Source organism: Orycteropus afer, unplaced genomic scaffold, assembly GCF_000298275.1.
Source record: "Orycteropus afer afer isolate SDZICR_OR568_19922 unplaced genomic scaffold, OryAfe1.0 scaffold00097, whole genome shotgun sequence".
Lineage (NCBI taxonomy): Eukaryota > Metazoa > Chordata > Mammalia > Tubulidentata > Orycteropodidae > Orycteropus > Orycteropus afer.
Window position 1 is genome coordinate 8,481,215 of NW_006921684.1, and position 22,392 is coordinate 8,503,606.

At 41.5% G+C, this 22,392-nt stretch overlaps 1 pseudogene; it reads right to left on the minus strand.

Moving 5' to 3' along the window:
- Window positions 1-11,448: 11,448 nt before the first annotated feature.
- LOC122150151 overlaps window positions 11,449-22,392 on the minus strand; it is a 13,934-nt pseudogene continuing 2,990 nt past the window's right edge.

Below are 22,392 nucleotides of genomic sequence, written 5' to 3' on the forward strand. Positions count from 1 at the left end.
TGTTGCTGTGAGGCTGGAGGCTGTACCATTGGTGTTTCAAATGCCAGCAGGGTTGCCTATGGTGGATGGGTTTCAATAGAGCTTCCAGACTGAGATAGACTTGGAAGAAGGAAGAGACCATCCACTTCTCAAAGGTTTGGCCAGTGAAAACCTTATGAATAGCCCTGAAACACTGTCTGATAGTGTCAGAAGATGTGCTCCTTAGGTCAGAAGGCACTGAAGATACAACTGGGAAAGACCTGCCTCATCAGAGTAGAGTAATGATATGGATAAAGTAGAGCTTTTGGGACCTCCATTTTCTGATGTGGCACAACTCAAAATGAGAAGAAACAGCTGCAAACATCCATTAATAATTAGAACAAGGAATGTATGAAGCATGAATCTAGGAAAATTGGAAGTTGTAAAAATGAAATGGAACACATAAAGATCTATATCCTAGGTATTAGTAAGCTGAAACAGACTGGTTTTGGCCATTTTGAATCAGACAACTATATGATCAGCTACTCTGATAGGAATATACTACAAATGGGATGGCTTGAACAAACAGGAGTTTATTCTCTTACAGTTGGAGGCTTTAAGTCTGAGTTCAAAGTACCAGGTTCTAGGGGCTGGGTGAAAGGCCCTCAACCTTGGGCTTCAGCTCTGCCTCCTGCTCCCAGCCCACTGAAGCTGGAGGCTTTTCTTCACTCAGCCACTGGCTTCTGAGGCTGACAAACCTAAAGTTGACAAGTAAAAAGGCACAGTCTTGATGTTACCAAACCCCAGAGCAGGCCATTAATTCAAGTCCATTAAAAGTCCCAAGGTGGGCAGAGCATGGCAGAGTGCTGAACAACAACACAGCTACATGCACGGTTCAAGTGTGCCATAAGCTAGAGACCATTCCCAAAGGTGTTTCTTATATATGGGAAGCAGACCACATCCTTAAGGCAGCAACTCAGCTGCTCTAATACATTCCACCATGGAGATAATTACCAATCTTACCATGGGAAATAACTACATTCAGCTGCCCAGCGACTCAATCAGTCCTAGCCAAGCTGACACACAAACTTAACTACCACACCAGGAATGACAAACTGAAGAGGAATGGCGTGGTATTTATTATCACAAAGAATGTTTCAAGATCTATCCTGAAGCACAATGCTGTCAATGATAGGATAATATCCATATGCCTACAAGGAAGGCCAGTTAATACTACTATTATTCAAATTCATGCACCCACCACCAAAGCCAAACATGAAGAAATTGAAGATTTTTACCAACTTCTGCAGTCTGAAATTGACCGAACAAGCAATCAAGATGTGCTCATTATCACTGGTGGTTGGAATGCAAAAGTTGGAAACAAAGAAGAATCACTGGTAGTTGTAAATTTTGGCCTTGGTATGCTGGAGATTGCATGATAGAATTTTGCAAGACCAATGACTTATTCATTTCAAATACCTTTTTTCAACAATACAAATTGCATCTATACATGTGGACTTCACCAGATGCAGTACACGGGAATCAGATTGACTACAACTGTGGCAAGAGGCAATGGAAAAGTTTAATATCTTCAACCAAAACAAGGCCAGGAGCTGATTGTGAAACAGACCATCAACTGCTCATATGCAAGTTCAACTTGAAGTTAAAGACAACTAAAAAAAAAAAAGTTCACTAAAACCAAAATATGGCCTTGAATATATCCCTCCTGAATTTAGAGACCGTCTAAAGAATAAATTTGATGTATCGAACACCAATGACCAAAAACCAGAAAAACTGTGGGATGACATCAAGAACATCATACATGAAGAAAGCAAAAAGGTTATTAAAAAAACAGGAAAGGAAAAAAAGACCAAAATGGATGTCAGAAGAGCCTCTGAAACTTGCCATTTAACAGAGAGTAGCTAAAGGAGATGGAAGAAATGACAAGATAACAGAGCTGAACAGAATATTTCAAAGGGTAGCTTGAGAAGACAAAGTCAATTATTATAAGGAAATGTGCAAAGGCATGGAGATGGAAAGCCAAAAGGGAAGAACACACTCGGCATTTCTCTAGTTGAAAGAACTGAAGAAAAACTTTAAGCCTCGAGTTGCAATATTGAAAGATTCTATGGCCAGTATATTGAAATGATGCAGGAGACATCAAAAGAAAATGGAAGGAATACACAGAGTCACTGTACCAAAAAGAATTGTTAATGTTCATCCATTTCAGGAGGTAACATATGATCAAGAACCAATGGTGTTGAAGAAAGAAGTCCAAGTAGCACTGAAGGAAGTGGTGAAAAACAAGGTTCCAGGAATTGACAGAATACCCATTGAGATGTTTCAACAAATGGATACCATGCTGGAGGCACTCACTCAGCTATGCCAAGAGATTTGGAAGACAACTACCTGGCCAATTGACTGGAGAAGATCCAAATCTTTACCCATTCCAAAGAAAGGTGATCCCATAGAATACAGAAATTATCCAACAATATCATTAATGTCACACGCATGTTAAGTCTTACTGAAGATAATGCAAAAATGGTTGCAACAGTATATTGGCAGAGAACTTCCAGAGATGCAAGGTTGATTCAGAAGAAGATGTAGAATGAGGGATATCATTGCTGATGTCAGATGGATGTCAGAAGAGACTCTGAAACTTGCCCTTTAATGGACAGTAGCTAAAGCAAATGGAAGAAATGACAAGATAAAACAGCTGAATAGAAGAATACCAAAAAGATGGTGTTTTATTGACTATGCAAAAGCATTCAATTGTGTGGATCATAACAAATTGTGGATAACATTGAGAAGAATGGGGGTAGTTCTGCTAAGATGGCAGAATAGGCAGAAAGACTGCACAGACACTCTTCAACAAAGAAAAGGGGAACCAATGAACACAGATACAGAAGATAATCCTGGACCCCTGAGCCTTGAAGGGAAGGATATAGAAGTGTTCTAAACTCCAACTAGCAGAAGAATTTGCATGAAAACACCAAAAAAGCAGACACATGGAGCTGCAATCTGGCAGCAATCCTGATGGCACAGACAGCTTGGATATTGCTGAGTGGTGGTAGGACCTAAGAATTAACCTAAAAATCAGCCCTGCTAGCCAGGGACTGCATGGAGGACTGCTCTGGTGGCTGGTGAATAAAAGGGGAAGCAATGAAGAGGAAGGCGGGCTGAGCTGTGGACTTTTGCCTGTCCAGAGGGCACAGCCATTTTGAATGTTTACAAGCGGCTTGACCATTTTGGATATTTAAAGTGACAGCATTCTCCCAGATTCCAGGGACTTAAGAACAGACTCCACTTGCCAGGGACCACAAGGACATTCCAGATGTGGATGACTGGAAAGGTATGACATTCCCCTTGTTACTCTTATACTCCACACCTTCTTGGTGAATGGAGGTGCAGCCATCCCTCACTCCCACCCACCTCTGGGCCAGCAGGAATTCCATCCCAGTCTGCATCCTTGGATGGACCCTAGGTGCCCTGCCCTGCTCTGCCCCAATTTTTTTTTTCCTTTTTTCTGTTTTTTAGTTTGTTTGCTTTTGTCTGTTTTAAAACTAAATATCATTATTATTACTTTTGTCCTTTTTACTATTATTCCTTATTCTTCCCCTCCCAGGTTCTAGTTTTTAGCTTTTTCTCTTTTCCCTGTTCCTGGTTACATTTTTTTCTTTTTCTTTCTCATGGTTAACCCCTTTCATTGTTTTTCTTTTAGCACTTTTCCCATTTTTTTTCTTAATTATTCTCTTTCTCTACCTGTTTTCTCTTATTGCCTTCTCCCCAGATATTTCAGGATTTTTTTGTTTTTTCCCTTTTTTCTTTTTTTGGTTGCTGTTCCTGTGTGATTACACAGTGTCTTTTGTCCATTTGCTTTTACTTTTTGTTGGTTATTCAATCGTTATTTTTGTCTGAGTGGAAGACAGCAAGAGTCCCCATATGACACAACTACACCCACACCTCCTGCAGCTTCACTTACTGAGTGAGAGCCACCACTTACTTCTCCACCAACAGACCAATGATAAACAACCACCAAAGAAGAACCTGACTCACCCTTGGCTGCTCTTCACGAACAGTTAACAGAGATCTAAATACAACAAAGCCACTATATCTTGGAGACAACAGACCATCACAGTCCACACAAAGAAGCAAGATAAAGTGGTAGAAACAAGGGAGCAGGGTACAGACACAGAACACATCCCTGAGAAAGAATCAGCATTGGAACTCTCCAATAAGGAATTCAAAAGAATTATATTTAGGTATCTTCAAAGGAATGAGAGACAGACCAAGGAAAACACAGACAAAACCCTAGAAGAATTTTGGAAGAAAATACAAGAACAAAATGACAAAATAAATGAAACATTAGAAATGATTCTAAATCTACAGATAGAAATCCAAAAGATTAATACTAAATTGTCAGAAATAGATAACACATTGAAAGGGCAAAGGAGAAGAATTGATGCAATGGAAGACAGAATTAATGAGATGGAAGATAAATACCTGAATACTTCTTTGGAAAAGGATCAATCAGAAAAAAAATCAAAACAAAATGAAGAAGGCCTAAGGTTCACGTGGGATACCATTAAAAGGAATAACCTACGTGTCATTGGAATTCCAGAACAGGAAGAGAAAAATAAAACCACTGAGAAAATTATCCAAGATTTGTTGGAGGAGAACTTCCCTGATATGACGAAAGATGAGAATATATCCATTCAGGAAGTCCAATGAATCCCAAACAGGATAGACCCCAAAAGAGAAGAATGGGAATTCCAGACACTTAATTGTACTCATGAGGAACCTGTACATAGATCAGAAGGCAGTCGTTTGAACAGAGCAAGGGAATGCTGCATGGTTTAAAATCAAGAAGGGAATGTGCCAGGATTGTTTCCTTCATCATACTTATTCAATCTGTGTGCTTAACAAATAATCTGAGAAACTGGACTATATAAAGAAGAATGTGGCATGAGGATTGGAGGAAGACTCATTAACAACCTGTGATATGCTGACAACCACTCTACCTTGCTTGCTGAAAGTGAGGATGACTTGGAGCACTTACTGATGAAGATTGAATACTACAGTCTGTGGTACAGATTGCACCTCAATATAAAGAAAACAAAAATCCTTACAACTGAATCAATAAGCAGCATCACAATAAATGGAGGGAAGATTGAAGTTGTCAAAGATATTATATTACTTAGTTCTACAATCAACACCAATGGAAGGAGCAGTCAAGATATCAGACAACATATTGCATTGGGCAAATCTGCTGCAAAAGACCTCTTTCAGGTGTTGAAGAACAAATGTATCTCCTTGAAAACTAAGATGTGCCTAACCCAAGCCATGGCATTTTCAATCACCTCATATGCATGTGAGAGATGAAAAATGAATAAGGAAGGCCAAAGAACAGTCTATGATTTTGAGTTGTGGTGTTGGAGAAGAATGCGGGAAGTACCATGGACTTGTAAAAGAACTAACAAATCTGCTCTGGAAGAAGTGCAGCCAGAATGTTCCATGGAAGCAAGGATGGCCAGACGACATGACCTCACCTACTTTGGTCATGTTGTAAGAAGGAACCATTCCCTGGAGAAGGATATCAGGCTTGGTAAAGTGGAGGGTCAGCGAAAAAGGGGAAGGACCTCAACAAGATGGACTGACACAGTGGCTGCAACAATGGGCTCAGGTATAGCAGGGATCATGAGGCTGGCACAGGACCAGGCAGTGTTTCATTCTGCTGTACACAGGGTTGCTATGAGTCGTAGACAACTCGATGGCACCTAACAACAGCAAGAAGATACTGCAACCAAATTTTTAAGGTCACTTCTGGTTTGTGACCATAAAACAATGTCATCAGACCAGAGGAGATTTATCTTCCTATTTGCGACAGCAGTAGATCTTTCAAAATAGAAAGAAGATCATCCTGTTTATACCCCTCAAAGATTGTTATCTGATCTATCAGATGTTCTTGCTCATCTTGCTTCTTCTAGGGGTTGTTGGAATGGAGAATTTTTTAAAAGAAATTATTAACTAATAATCTATGTTGAAACCATGCAATGCCATTTGTAACCAATTCCTTGTAACCCACTTTTTACTTGTGTAAAATGTCAGGCTGAGAGTCTCAAAGCCATAGAAAAATGGGAAAAGTTTTAGAAAAATTATGCAAAAATGTTTTATTTGTGAGATATAAAGAGTTGTTCTTTCTGACAAATAGGATAGATTTTCATGCATTCAAACAGAAGGAATGCTACTAGAGGGGTTGTTTAAAATAAATAAATTGGTAAAGACAAGCACCATCTATCAAAATAGGACTTTAGTCAGTTTTTGGTAGTGTTTCAATTACTACTGCTATAAACAAATACCCTCAAGCCCAATAGCTTAAAACAGCCATTTTATTTTGCTCAGTTTTGTGGACCAGGAATTTGGGAATGGCTCAGCTGGGCAGATCTTTCCTGGCGTTTCTCATACAGTGTACTCAGATATCAGCTCTTCTTATTTGACGATTAAATTGAACTAGATGTACAACATGCCTGAGGAGTTGATGCTGGCTGTTGAAGATAGTGATGCTGGAGTGACTACACATGTCTTCTCCAGCCTACTCTTCTCTAGCCTAGTCGTCTCAGGATACTCAGAGTTCTTACCGACAAGCTGACTTTCCCTAGAGTGAGCCTCTTGAGAGACACAGGGGAAGCTCCATGGCCTTTTATGATCCAGCTTCAAAAATCACATAGCATCACTTCTGCCATGTTCTGTTGGTCAAAATAGTCACAAGGTTGCCAAGATTTATGTGGAGGGAACATAAACCTCCACCTTTTAATGAGAGGAGTGTCAAAGAATTTGCAGCAACTAACCACTACAAATAGCAAAATGCCTTAATACAAAATTATAATCAGTTGTGCCGTGGCAGGAGCTGGTAGTACCTGGACCAGGAGGAGTGAAGTTTCTATAAAATTGTATGTAGTTGTTTTGTGACTCTAATGCCTCTTTCTTCTTCCTTTAAAAAAAAAAAAAAAAAGGCTATATCTCCAGTATCCATCACAGGCCAGAAGAGGCAACCGTGAGAATGAAAGCCACATAGTAAGAATGCTGGAATCAAAAGGTAAAAGGGGTCATTGATGGCTGTGGAGTCACCATATTGCTGTTGGTGCATGCTATCCAGATGATTACAACTCATAGTGACTCTATAGGACAGAATAGAACTGCCCCATAGAGTTTCTAGGCTATAATCTCTATAAGAAGGTGCTCTGGTAGTATGGTGCCTAATGCATTTGACTGCTAACCAGAGGAAAATTTTGGCTCACCCTAAAGGTACCCCTGCAACCTACCTCTGAGGAAAGGTGGGGTGGTCTTTACTGGTATGAAAACACTGATTCTGATGCTTCTGCGTCTTTTGTAGAGGGATGTCAAACTTAACATTTGCTCAGTTGCAAACATGTAGATCTGTGCCCTGTTACTCAAAATGAGAGCTGCAAACATTCAATAATCAGAACATGGAATATACAGAGTATGACTCTAGGAAAATTGGAAGTTGTCAAAAATGAAATGGAAAGCATAAAGATTGATATCCTGGGCATTAGTGAGCTGAAATGGACTGGTATTGGCCATATCAAATCCGACAATCATATGGTCTACTGTGCCAGGAATGACAAATTGAAGAGAAATGGTGTTGTATTCATTATCAAAAAGAACATGTCAAGATCTATCCTGAAGTATAATGCTGTCAGTGACAGGATAATATCTGTACACCTATAAGGAAGACCAGTTATACTACTATTGTTCAAATTTATGCATCAACCACTAAAGCCAAAGATGAAGAAATTAAAGATTTTGACCAGCTTCTGTAGTCTGAAATTGGGCAAACATGCAATTAAGATGTATTGATAATTACTGTGATTGGAATGCAAAAGTTGGAAACAAGGAAGAATCATCGGTAGTCGGAAAATATGGCCTTGGTGTAAGGAATGATGCCAGAGACCACATGATAGAATTTCGTGAGACCAATGACTTACTCATTTCAAACACGTTTTCTCAACAACATAAATGGCGATTATAAACATGGACCTCGCCAGATGGAAATAACTAGCATCAAATCGACTACATCTATGGAGAGAGGTGATGGAGAAGCTCAATATCAACAGTCAGAATAAGGCCAGGAGCTGACTGTGAAACAGGCAATCAATTGTTCCCATGCAAGTTCAAGTTGAAGCTCAAAAAACTTAAAACAGGTCCGTGAGAGCCAAAACACAAACTTAATTATACCTCAGTCTTTATAGGAGCAGGTCATCAGGTCTTTTCTCCTGTAGAGCTGCTCGTGGATTTGAACTGCCAAACTGCTGACCTTTTGGTTAGCAGCAGAGTGTTTCACCATTGCCCCATCAGGGTTCCTTCATTTCAACCCTCACCTGCCTCTGTGAAAAAACCAGAAATCCCTCTTGTTTAAACCACTGTTATTTCAGGTCTCTGTTATCAGCAGCTGAAAGCAGTTCCTAAATACTACACCTTCCAAATCCTCTAATTACCCAAAGAAGTCAAGGATAGTGAGAGACTCTTGAGCAGCTAAACTGAAGAATAGGATGGTAAGGAAACAATAATTTTCAATGAGGTACAATTCATGCATCTCAACTTTAGCAAAGAACAACAAAATAACTTCTAATTACAAATTGAAACAAATGACACAAAGGAAACCAACATAGCATAGAAAGGATATAAAATATTTTAGGGGAAGGCTTTTCTGAGATTACATTTAAACTGAAACCTAGGAGAAGATGCAGCCATTCATGAAAAGCATGGGAAAAGCATGTGTGAAGACCTCAAGAGAAAGTCAAAGAAGGTTAAATCAAGCCAAGGGGGAAGGTGCCCTAGATGCACACTGGAAGTAAACAGACACTGGACCATATAGGTCTGGTAGGCCATGGTACAAAAATGTTTGAGATTTTTAAGAATGACAGTGCCAGGGTCCAATATATGTTTTTGAAATTCATTGTGTGTGTGTGTATGTGTGTGTGTAGTGTTAGTGGGAGGTGAATTCTTACCCTCCGTGTAGAGACTTGATACCATGGTAGAATTTCCCTGTATACTTTTTTCAATATACTTCTGCTTTGCTCTGGTATATTTTTATTGAGAGTCACATGATCCATACTGGCTACTGAATATTTACTAATTCAATAATTTGTTGAAGATAATAACTCCCACCCTCCATGTTATCTATCTCTAAATTTGCCATACTGGGGGGGGGGGGGGGAGTGGAAGGTTAAGGCCTATTAAAAAAAAAAAAAAGCATGCAGTTATAATTTAAGGTATTTGAGAATTACACTTGCATGTTTTAACATGAAAATTGTTAATGTTTCCTTTTTAATTTGAATCCCAGTCTGCCGTAGTGCAATGCATTTATAATGATAATTTTGTTAAGATACACTTGCTGCTGCAAATCAACAATTTTTCATGTTTCTCAAAGACATTCTGAAACAAATGCCAGGATGAGCAACTGCTTTCAAGAGCGGGAAAAGGGAACCAGCTTTAAATTCTCAGTGAAAATAAATTGCCAAGACCGTGGGGCTCTTGACCAGGAGCCAGCCAATTTTTGTGCTGTAGTCAGTGTTCCCATTTCTCAGAACCAAATGGTAGATAGCTCAGAATGAAATTTGTGCTATCTTTAGTTCAAATTTTAAATTTTTAAAAGAAGGGCTAAAAGGAGGTACCCCACCCCCATTCCCACTCAGCAACCTGGCTGGGTGCCTCCTTAATGCATTCTCTCACTGCAGTGCACCAAACCTAACCCTTATCTGTAGCTCCCTAAGGGCCTCGATTTTGGTTCTGACTCAGTAAGAGAGAGCTCAGTCTTCTGGGAATGCCTATTAGGCTGGAAGTACACTGATGGTATGAAGAACACTGATGGTATTTTGGGAAACAGCGGTCTATCATCTATATTGTTACCTCCCTTCTCCACTAGTTTCAAAACACCTTTTCGTTTTTGCTTTTCAGTTGCTGTGCAACACTCCCTCCATCTCGAAGTTCTTTTCTTACTAAATCTCTTAGGAAATCCAAACTACCTTGCAGCCCAATAATGTCCTACCTTGCACATGGAGAATATTTAAATTATCAGAGGAGAGATTGCACTGGGTCATCTTTAAGATCCCCTCAAATCTTCCCCTTCTGTGCACTTTAAGAGGGGGGAGTACCCACCACATTCTGCCACCATCACCCCCAAGTTCTTCCACATTCCCCTTATCTCAGCTGTAACTCTCACTTCTAGGCCACCATATATTTTAATAGATTCCTTTGATCAGCTGTGGCCTCATGTATATTTATGCGATGAACCCATCGGAAATAATTTGGGGTTGGGGTAAAGACTGACTTTGTCTCCAGGAGAGCCTGTACTGTGTAATCTCTAGTTAATGTGTCTGTTCTGGGGCTCAAATAGTGCGAGTTATTATCCGGATTTGCAAGGTTGGAGGAGAGGGTCCAGAGCAAGCCTCCCGGGCATCCGGGGCCATCAGCCTCAGCCCTCTCCTGGCCCTGGTTCAGGGATGGAAGAACACATCGAAGCAAAGAAAACTCAGCGATCTTGTTCGGGCTGCTCCGCGGCTAGCACTTCCTGCGGTGAACTAGTCGCGGACTGGGGGATGAAGCTTCCCATTGGCCCTTGGGCCGACGCCGTGCTGTCTGGAGGGGCGGGCCGGGTGGCGGCAGCACAACCCAAACGCCGTGAGCAGAAGGATGACTGCCGCTCGGTGCATTCACTGCTAGGGAGTCCGGTGGTTCGCCGAGGTATTATTATTTTTTTTTTAAAGGACTAGCAGGATGGCAATGATAAGTTATTAGCTTTGCTGCGTTTCGGATTAAACAAAACCTCTTACTGCAGCGCCTTCTTCTAAGGACTTGCAGAAGCTACCTTGGTAGGAGCTGCGGCGGCTACGGTGCTAGAGCTGTCAGCTCCTCAGCTGCCACCATCCTGGGTCCCGGCGACATTCCCTGCCTGGCGCACACTCGTGGTTACCAGACTTCCGAGTAGCGTCGCGAGTGGGCTCGCACTCTACGCAGGCGTCCCCTTGATCCTAGCCGGGACCTTTCTGGACCTCTCCTGGGCTCGGGGGTGATTTGCGTGCACCGCCAGGTCACCCCGGTGCTCACCTCTCGGGACGCATAGCCGCAAGCTTAACGTGGAGCACACGCCGCCGCCTCCTATCCCAAGTACTCACTCCAGTGTCTTCTCTTACACACTCCAGTCTCAAACACACCATCTCTTCATATACTCATCTCCCCTCACACACACTCCTAACAGCCTCCTCTTGCACAACCGCCTCTTGCCCGCCCTGACACCTGTGTCTTGCTCACACGCACTCCGCCATCTCTAACACTAGTGCACGCTCACTCTGCATTCTACACTAGGATCAGTCCTAACTGCTCCTTGGACACTCATGGGAACAAAGCCGGGCTCCTTAATCTCTGCCGCTGGTAGATCATCTACCTCATTTCTAATCCTCTGCAGAGACTTCAAAGGCGGAAAGGTTGCTGGAGGGCCCGCCCCCTCCCGCCGCCCCCAGTAGCACTTAATTCAGACTTGGAAGACATGGCACCGCTGGGCGAGCGGTGGAATAGCCGTACTGGCAGGCGTACAAGCTGGGGAGGCCCGGCTGGGAGCATCTGGGCCCTGCCCTGTTCGGGTGCGGCGCACCAGCGGGTTCCCAGAGCGGACCGCGGACCCGCGCGCGGTCTACCAGGGCGGAGGCCAGACGAGCCCCACGAGCGCCCACCGGCGGGGGCGGAAGGTTCACTTCGATCGCAAGTAAAAGCTTTCTAATGAAGACCAAGAAAAATAAAACTGCGTTGTTCTTAGTGCTCTTAAAGAAAACGAATCTCCCTTTGGAGATTTAGCCATATACCTTCCTTCCTTTCCTCCCTCTAGATCTGATGGATTGCTGGAGGAGTTAATAAATCTGTCTAGGAGGAAGTACAGCGGTAATGCTCCTTAGAAGGGAGAATGGACAGACTTTTCTCTCCTACTTTGGTCCTGTTGGCAGAAGGGACCAGTCCCTGGAGAAGGATTTGCTTGGTAAAGTAGAGGGGTCAGCAAAAAAGGGGAAGACCCTCAATGAAGTGGCTTGACATAGTGGCTGAGGATGGTCTCAAGCATAGCAACTATTGTGAGGATATTGTTGGACCAGGCTGTGTTTCGTTCTGTTGTACACAGTGGGGTCGTTGGGAGTCGAAACCGACTCAAGGCCACTTAACATCAGTCCTTGTTTGGGAGCTACTTCCTGAAAGATTTGAATGACTCTCCTTTTCTCTTGTGATCCTGAAAAGGTTATTTGCACTGAACTACAGTGGGTCGGGCTACATCCAACTTCTGCACCACCTGGGTGGTCACCATAACCCAGCAATTCTTTTCCAGCTATATATTCTTCGTAGCTTCATAAAGGTTATTTGGTGGCATAGTGCCTAAAGTATTTGACTGCTAACCAGAAGGCTGGCGGTTCAAACCCACCAGCCACTCCTCCAAAGGGACCTTGGGCAATCTACTTCAGTAGTGATACTGCCTGGGAAACCCTAGGAGGCGTAGCTCTTGAGTCAGATCCCACTCTATGGCAGTGAGTTTGGTTGTTTTTTTTTATGGGCTTCCCAAGGCTGCAGTCTTTATGAAAGCAGACTGCCACATTTCCTCCTACAGACCAACTGTTTTGTTACAAATGCTAATTTTTCTGTTAGTAGAGCGTTTAACCACTGCACCACCAGGGCTCCTTTATTTTGCCTAGAATAGTTAAAAACTGAGCATTAAGTTGTCCGTTTTCGCATTGATCCTGGGTGGGGGGGTGGGATATAATTAATGATTTATATTTATTGGGAGCTCTGGTAGCATAGTGGCTAAGGCACTTGACTGCTAACCAGAAGGCTGGCGGTTCAAACCCACCAGCCACTCCTCGGAAGGAAGGTTGGGCAATCCTACTTCCGTAGTGATACTGCCTCGGAAACCCAAGGAGGGGTCGCTATGAGTCGGGCCGACTCGACGGCAAATAACAACAACAACAACATATCCAACCGGGAGCTCTGGTGGTGTAGTGCCTAAGGCACTTCACTGCTAACCTGAAGGCTGGCGATTCAAACCCACCAGCCACTCCTGGGAAGGAAGGTTGGGCAATCTACTTCTGTAGTGATATCACCTCGGAAACCCAAGGAGGAGTTGCTTTGAGTAGGAAACGACCCCACAGCAGTGAGTTTGTTTTTTTTTAGTTTTATATCCAACTAGATATATGAGATTTTTGATGGTAGGGATCATGTTACTCAGCTCCCTGGATCTAGATCCGAGTACCAAAAAAATCAAACCAAACTCACTGCCCTGGAGTCAAATCCGACTCATAGCAACCCCTCCTTGGATTTCCCAGGCGGTATCACTACTGAAGTAGATTGCCCAATGGCCCTTTGGAGGAGTGGGTGGTGGGTTTGAGCCGCTAGCCTTCTGGTTAGCAGTCATATGCCTTAGGCACCACACCACCAGAGCTCCTAGATCCTAGTACAGGGCCTGCCAAATACAGAGTAGCCATGCATTCAATTGTGTTGAATTCAAGGGAACCAGCTTTTTGAAAGTTTTCCAAGGGGGGGGGGATTAGGAGGATGGGAGAGGGAACCTCGAGAAAATTTCAGACCATTTAAAAAAAAATACATTAGATTTAGGTCTTCAAAACTAAACCAGAGGGTCCTGAACTGACTGACAGTTGTGGAGTCAGATCTGACTCATAGCAACCCCTCACTGGGTTTCTGAGGCAGTATCACTACAGAAGTAGATTGCCCAATCTTCCTTCCGAGGAGTGGCTGGTGGGTTTGAACCACCAGCCTTCTGGTTAGTAGTCAAATGCCTTAGGCACTATGCCAGAAACTCTAAAACCATCCCTAAGCACCTCAAGTTCATATTGTTTGCTATGATAATAATGCCAACCTCCCTTGGATAACATTCTTCACCTTTGATTTATCCTTACTGCTTTTCTGACCTACCTTCTAACTCTGCATGTAAGTCTTGAACTGTGAACACAAGGCTAAATTGGACACAGATCATTCAAATCTGAATATGGCAACTTAGATTTGTTTTTCAATTACAGCCTTTTAGATATTATCCTATTTTATGGAGGCAAAGGTTAACATAACTAGATTATCTTTTTAGAAAAATTGGTGGCATTATTGAGGATTAACGTGCAGAGTAGCACATGACAGAAGACTAATGGAGATAAAACACTATCCTGCAGATTGTTTACAATGTAGACAATTTTTTTTCATTCAATATTAAATTTTTGAGATTTATCCATTTTGAGACATAGAACTTCATTTTAATTGCTGTGTAGTATTCCACTGAATGGTTATATCAGGTTTCTTCTTCATATGGTTCAGAGATGAGGCAGTATATGGTATATTTAGATGAGGTAGTTTATGGGAGCTCTGGTAGCATAGTGCCTAAGGCACTTGACTGCTAACCAAAAGGCTGGCGGTTCAAACCCACCAAACACTCCTCGCAAGGAAGGTTGGGCTATCTACTTCCATAGTGATACTGCCTGGGAAACCCAAGGAGTGGTCACTATGAGTCAGGTCTGACTTGACAGCACATAGCAACAACAACAACAGCTTATGGTATATAGTAAAAATTCAGCAAAGGGTATGTGAGATCAAGGGATTGGAGATAAGGTTGGGGACACAGAATAGAGTTAGATGTAAGTCCCTGATTGCCAAGCTTTATAATTTATAACAAGCAAAAAACAGTAGGTAATCCACATATTTAGATTTTGTCATATTTTAAAGTTGTTGGCTGTGGCATGATCAGATTTTCTTTGTAGGAAAATTGATGACAGTTTAGAGGACTTTGTCAAGTGAAGAAAATCCCATGGAAGAGAGATCTACGAATATACTATAACCTTCTCTATATCACCAACAATGCTGGTAAATTAATACAATTTCAAGATAATAAAAAGAGATGAAATAAGAACATAATGGAATTCAAGAAGATATGGGACTCTTATTCTTGTATGCCTAGCATAGACTTACCACCTCCGCAACTGCCTCAAATTCTATCCTTTGTTTAAATCTCACTCTAAAATTCACTACTGCAGCTCATTTGTTCATTCTCTCTCTAACAAGTAACTTGGAGTAAGTTCCATTTTGAATAAGTTTACAGCACCACAAAGAAACCAGACAGTGAATTTGGGAAAAGAATGGAGGACACTGTTTGCAAGATAAGTAGTGATTAGAAAAATTATTACATTGACCTATGAGTAAATGGATAATTTCTTTTTCCCATATATTTTCAAGTTTACTTTAAAATGAGTATACAGATACCTTTTAAAGGGAGACAGCCTATTCCGGTCTCCCTACAATTGATCACCCAAATTGTTCATTGTGCAATAAAAAATTGGTAAATGTGCAAAGCATGCAAAGGAGGAGGATAATGTGACCCAGAGTCAAAAAAATCAATAGAACATACAGACACTGAGATGACTCAGATGTTGGAATGAGTCAACCAGAACTTTAAAGGAGCTATTATAAATATATGCCAAACTTAAATGAAAAGATAGACATAATGAATGAATAGATAAGGATAGAATTGGTAACTAAGGAGAAAAAATAGAAATTCTAGAATTGAAAACTGTAATATATGAAGTTAAATTCATTGAATGAGTCTAATACACATTAGAAGCTAAAGAACAAAGGGTCAATGAGTCTGAGTACAAATAAGTAGAAATTATCCAAATTGTACAAAAAGAGAGAGAGAAGAAGGAAACAAACAAATGATAAAAGAATTTAAAAAAAAAATAAACAGAGCTTCAGTGAGCAGGAGGGAAGTAATCAAGCAGCCAGATATATGTGTTACTGGCATTTCAGCTCTGGTGGCGTAGTGCCTAAGGCATTTGACTGCTAACCAGAAGGCTGGTGGCTCAAACCCACTAGCCACTCCTCAGAGGGAAGATTGGGCAATCTACTTCAGTAGTGATACCACCCTGGGAAACTCAAGAAGGGGTCGCTAGGAGTCAGATCCGACTCAACAGCAATGCGTTTGGAGTCTCAGAAGGAGAGGAAAGAAAGAATGAGGTAGAAAAAATATTTGAAGACATTTTTCAACCCCAAATCTCTAATTTGGTAAAAATGACCCTCATAAAAACAAAACAAAACAAAATTAACCTAGAGAATCAGGAATCTCTGCATACCTCAAGCAGGATAAATGCAAGGAGAACCACATTTCAGCACATAATAATCAAGCTACAATAATCAAAAGCAAAGACAGAAAAATCTTTAAAACAGCCAGAAGAAATAGAAAACAAACAAAGAGGAATGATAATCCAATGGCTGATTTCTCATCCAGAACAAAGATGGTTTAAAATGAATATATGAAGTTGTTGATGTTATGTGCCATCAAGTCGGACCTGACTCATAGCAGCCCATCCTTGGGTTTCTGAGGTGGTATCACTACGGAAGTAGATTGCCCAACTTTCCTTCTGAGGAGTGGCAGTGGGTTTAAACTGCCAGCCTTCTGATTAGTAGTCAAGTCCCTTAGGTGCTACGCTACCAGAACCAAACTCACTGCCATCAAGTCGAATCCAACTCATAGCAACTCCTTGGGTTTCTGAGGTGTTATGACTATGGAAGAAGATTGGCCCAACCTTCCTTCCGAGGAGTGGCTGGTGGGTTTGAATTGCCAGCCTTCTGGTTATCAGTCAAATGCCTTAGGCACTATGCTACCAGACTCCTAATTTATAATATAGAGTGAGGAAAAAACAAATGTAGAGAAGGAAGAAAAAGACAATAATGGTGGGGCAGCAAAACACTAAGCAACCTTCTAAGATCCTAGAAATGAATTTGAGGGTGCGTTGTAGAAGCAGCTTGGCAGCTTTATCCAATGTAGAGAAAATAAAGGAATTAACATGTATGAAACCCTAATGTCAACAGCCTTACCGTGGTACTGGTAGTGTGTGATTAATTGTAATAAAGTCAAAGAAAGAAGAGATATAGGTGAGCTGAAGTGGCTGTGGAAAGCTGGCAAGAAAGCAATTGTGAGAGGAAGTGGGAGAAATTGGACACTGCTTGAAGACTCCAACGGAGCTCTGGTGGTGTAGTGCCTAAGGCATTTGACTGCTAACCAGAAGGCTGGCAGTTCAAACCCACCAGCCACTCCTCAGAAGGAAGACTGGGCAATCTACTTCTATAGAGATAATACCTAGGAAACCCAACGAGGGGTCACTATGAGTTGGAACCAACTCAATGGCAATGAGTTTTGTTTTGTTTTTGGCTTGAAGACTCCAAGACTTGGATAAGGATAGCATTCGAGCACAGGGTACAAGCACCAGCAAAGTTGAGGAATGGATGTGGTACTTCAGGAATCTAACTTAGATGAAAAGGGGAAGAAAGGAGAAAGTGAATGGGGTAGTGATGATCTTGCCATCCTGCTGCTGTTGTTGTTAGGTTCCATTGAATTGGCTCTGACTCATGATGACCCCGTGTACAACAGAATGAAACACTGACCAGTCCTGCACCATCCTCAAAATATTTGCTATGGTTTAGCCCATCATTGCAGCCACTGTGTCACTCCATCTCATTGAGAGTATTCCCCTTTTCACTGACCCTCTACTTTCCCAAACATGATATCCTTGACTAAACTAAATAACCAACTATTCCCAACTATGATTCTGACTCACAGCAGGCCTATTGGGCAGAGTTGAACTGCCTCATAGGGTTTCCTATGGCTGTAATCTTTACGGAAATAGATTGCAATATCTTTCTCCCATGGAGTGGCTGGTGGGTTCAACTACCAATATTTTGATTAGCAGCTAAGCACTAACCAATTTAAAGCCTTTCCTTTCACTCACTAGTCAAGTACTGGGGCAAGTTATTTAGTCTCTTGTGTTTTTCAGTTTATTCACTTGTAAGTGAATCTACATCACAGAAGCATAGTGAAGACTGAATGCAGTAATACATGTAAAGTTTTTAGAACAATGTATGGCATATAGAAAATGTGTAGTAATGTTTGCTAATCCAGTTGCTGTTGAGTTGATTTCAACTCATACAAACTCCATGTGTGTTCAGAGTAGAACTGTACTCCACTGGATTTTCAGTGGCTGATTTTTTAGAAGTAAATCACCAGGCCTTTCTTTCAAGGTGCCTCTGGGTGGGCTTGAACCTCCAATCCTTAGGTTAGCAGTTGAGGATATTAACAATTTGCATCATTTAGGGTCTCACTAAATAATATTTTATTTATTATTAGAGGAATTGTGGTATTAGCTGAAGCAAAAGTGTTTGTTCCAAACAAGTGCTAAAATACATTCTTCAGCTGGGATATAAGTACTATAAATAGTCAATTAACAAAAAAGGAAGCTACATCTGGGGTGAGCTTTTCAGCTGTAAGTTACTAGTTGCCTTTGGGTGATGTGAATGAGATGTACAAAGCAACAGCATCTCACTGGCAAGATAGAAGACATTTATCTCAGGAAGCAGATATTTAAAGGTGGGAGGCCTTAAACTTGACTAAAATTAATAATCGTATTTTTGAAGCATCTTTTGATTAACAACTATATAAACCCAGATTTATTGCTTAGCAGAGTAACAAGAAAATAGGCTCTTATAGCCTTTGCAAATGAAGACTCTAAAATAGAAGTCAATAGTAACCCTGGATCTAGCAGTTAATACAAAAAGTTGCTTTTTATCCACACAAGCATGGTCAATAGCAGACAGAAAATATTAACATTTTAATCACAAACTATTGTGGGAGACAATAAATAGCTCCCTTGGATGAATACTTTCTATGGGTAACTTTGCAAAGAATAGGAATTCCAGAACACTTAATTGTGCTCATTAAGAACCTATACACAGACTAAGAAGCAGTCTTTTGAACAGAATGGGGGGATACTTCATGGTTTAAAATCAGGAAATGTGTGTGTCAGGATTATATCCTTTCCCCATACTTATTCAATCTGTATGCTGAAGAAATAATCTGAGAAGCTGGACTATATGAAGAAGAACATGGCATCAGGATTGGAGGAAGACTCATTAACAACCTGCATTATGCAGACAACACAACTTTGCTTACTGAAAGTGAAGACGACTTGAAAACACTTACTGATGAAGAATGAAGACTGCAGTCTGCAGTATGGATTATACCTCAAAATAAAGAAAATAAAAGTCCTTACAACTGGACCGAGAAGCAACATCATAATTAATGGAAGAAATATTGAAGTTGTCAAGGATTTCATTTGACTTGGATCCACAATGAATGCCCATGGAAGCAGCAGTCAAGAAATCAAATGATGTATTGCATTGGGCAAATCTGCTGCAAAAGACCTCTTTAAAGTTTTCAAAAGCAAAGATGTCACTCTCAGGATTAAGTTGTGCCTTATCCAAGCCACATATTTTCAATCACCTGATATGTATGTGGAAGCTGGACAATGAATAAGGAAACTGAAGAAGAGGTGATGCATTTGAATTATGGTATTGGTGAAGAATATTGAATATACCATGGACTGGCAGAAGAAAGAACAAATCTGTATTGGAAGAAGTATAGCCAGAATGCTCCTTAGAAGAGAGTATGGCAAGACTTCATCTTGCATACTTTGGACATGTTATCAGGAGGGACCAGTCCCTGGAGAAGGACATCATTTTTTGGTAAAGTAGAGGGTCAGTGAAAAAGAGAAAAATCCTCAAGAAAGTGAATGACACAGTGGCTGTAACAATGGGCTGAAGCATAGCAATTGTAGAAAGGATGGCACAGGACCAGGTGGTGTTTTTTTCTGTTGTACATAGAGTTGCTATGAATTGGAACCAACTCAATAGCATCTAACAACAAGAACAACAAACTGCATGTGAAAGTCCACAGAACTTTTTACCCCTCACAATAGCAGGACCCACTTATCTCCAAGTTCCATATAGTTGATAGTGCTTTCTCAAAGTCAGGCATCCTTCTGGTTATTAATGGGTGTTTTCAGCAAAGAGATCCAGCTCATGACACTCATCATCCAAATGAGAACTTGAGCCAGGACAGAAAGCTTACCAGGCTTCTGGCTGCAGAGGCTGACAAATCCAAGATCAGCAGGTAAGATGGTAGGTTGTTGGCTCACAGGCTATGAAGGCAACAGTTCCAAGACTAGCAGGCCACTGGTTCAAGTATAAGAACTGGAGATGATGATGAGCCAGATCCAGGATCCAGATCAAGCAAAAAGCCAGAGAGCTTTGCCAGAGCTCTTAATATTATATTGGAAGCAGGCTATACCCTGAAGGAAACTCCCCTTCAACTGACTGACTGCTCATACCAGATCTTATCATGGAGGTGACTGCATTATATCAGATCTTACTATGAGGGATGACTACACCATAATTGCTAAACTACTTAAAATCATGGCCCAGCCAAGGTAACACACAACCTTAACTATCACAGCCCACCCCTTGTCAACTTGGCACCTGTACACATCTCCTTAAACCACATGTAATCTCTAAATAAAGACAATTATAAAGTTATACTAGCACCTAACATGATATAACTAACACACATACCACTGAAAACACAGAAGCCCCATTCACATAACTGAAGAAAACACAAATATTTGATACACACATAAAAGGAAGAAACACTCATAATAATCAAAGTCCTCATTTCTACAACTGGTCACATGAATATAGCTGGTATCAGAACTACATTCTTCCACCATTCACTCTGTATTCCTTTTGTCCTAAGCAAGCACCTCAGCTCATTGTAGTTCTTTGCCTGGTGGGGTGACCCAAACCTTCATTACTGAAGGGTCAGGGCCATTAGTAGTCATATCAGAATTTGGTTGCTGTAGTTTTCCATTGACTTCTATCACAGGGCATGATATTACCAAGAGATGTCCTAAGGAATTTCCTGTATTCCAGACATACTCTTCTTTCTCTTCATTATGTAATATAAATCCAATTTTCCCTTGGTAGTTAAGATCAATCACACCAGACAACACAGTAACTCTCTTCTTTGCCTGTTGATCCAGAGATATAAGCAGCCCCAAATGGCTGGGTGGCACTGGCATTTTAGTTCAGTGGAGTCAGTATTGTGTCTCCAGGTAGTAGAAGTCTCCCTTTGGGACTAAGATCTCTAGATTTGCAGAGTATAAGGTCTCAGTGTCAGGAAGCAAAATTTTTTTGAGAGGGTCACTGGCAGTAATAGTGAGAGATGCCACTCCCACTTCTACCCCTAGATTCCTGCATTTGTGAATCCTGGCTATTGGGTAAATAACACAAATATTGCATCCTGGTTTAGAGCATAGACAGCCTCTTGGAGAAAATTGTTCCAACTCTGCAAGGTATTTCCACCTAGCTGGTGCCGTAATTGTATCTTTAGAAGGCCATTCCACCATTCTATCAAGCCAGTTGCTTCTGATTTATGGGAAACATGGTAAGACCAGTGAATTCCACGAGCAGGGGCCCATTGCCACATTTCCTTTGTTGTGAAGTGGGTCCCTTGATCTGAGGCAATGCTGTGTGGGATAATACCATAATGGTAGATAAGGCATTCTTAAGTCTACAGATGATAGTTTTGGCAGAAGCATTGCATGCAGGGAAGACAATTCCATATCCAGAGTAAGTGTCTATTCCAGTAAGAACAAAATGCTGCCCATTCCATGATGGAAGTGGTCCAATATAATCAACCTGCCACCAGATTGCTGGCTGACCACCCCCAAAGAATGGTTCCATATCCCTGACTCAGTGTTGGTCTCTGCTGCTGGCAGATTGGGCACTCAGCAGTGGCTGTAGCCAAGTTGGCTTTGGTGTCTGGGAGTCCATATTACTGAACTCATGCATAGTTCCCATCCCTGCCACCATGGCCACTTTGTTCATGAGCCCATTGGGCCAGGACAGGAATGGCTGAGGAAAGAGGATGACTTGTTTCCACAGAATGTGTCACCCTATTCACTTCATTGTTAAATCTTCCTCTGCCAAGGTCACCCTTTGGTTAGCACTCACACGAGACACAAATATCTTCACTTCTTTGGCATATTCTGAGAGGTCTATCCATATACCTCTTCCCCATACCTCTTTGTCACCAAATTTTTTTGTTTAATTTTTATTGTGATTTGGGTGAAAGTTTAAAGAGAAAATTCATTTTCCTTACAGCAGTTCACATACATTTTGTCTCATGACATTGACTGCAATTTCCCATAATGCAACAGTTCTCCTTGCACTTGATCCCCATAGTTATCTCTTCCCTGTGTCTTTCCCTCCCATGCACTCCCACCCCCTGAGCTGTCTTCCTGTGCATACACAGCCCTTCTATTCTCCCATGATTGAGCTCCAAGGAGTGTATCTGCCTAATGTAAATGTTCAGCTCATATGCCTGTCCTTTGTTTGGCTGGAAGCCACAAGAGTGTGTTCAATTCCAGACCTGAAAGGCAGCTAGGGGCCATTGTCTCAGGAGTTCCACCAGGCTCTATCAGATCAGCAAATCTGGTC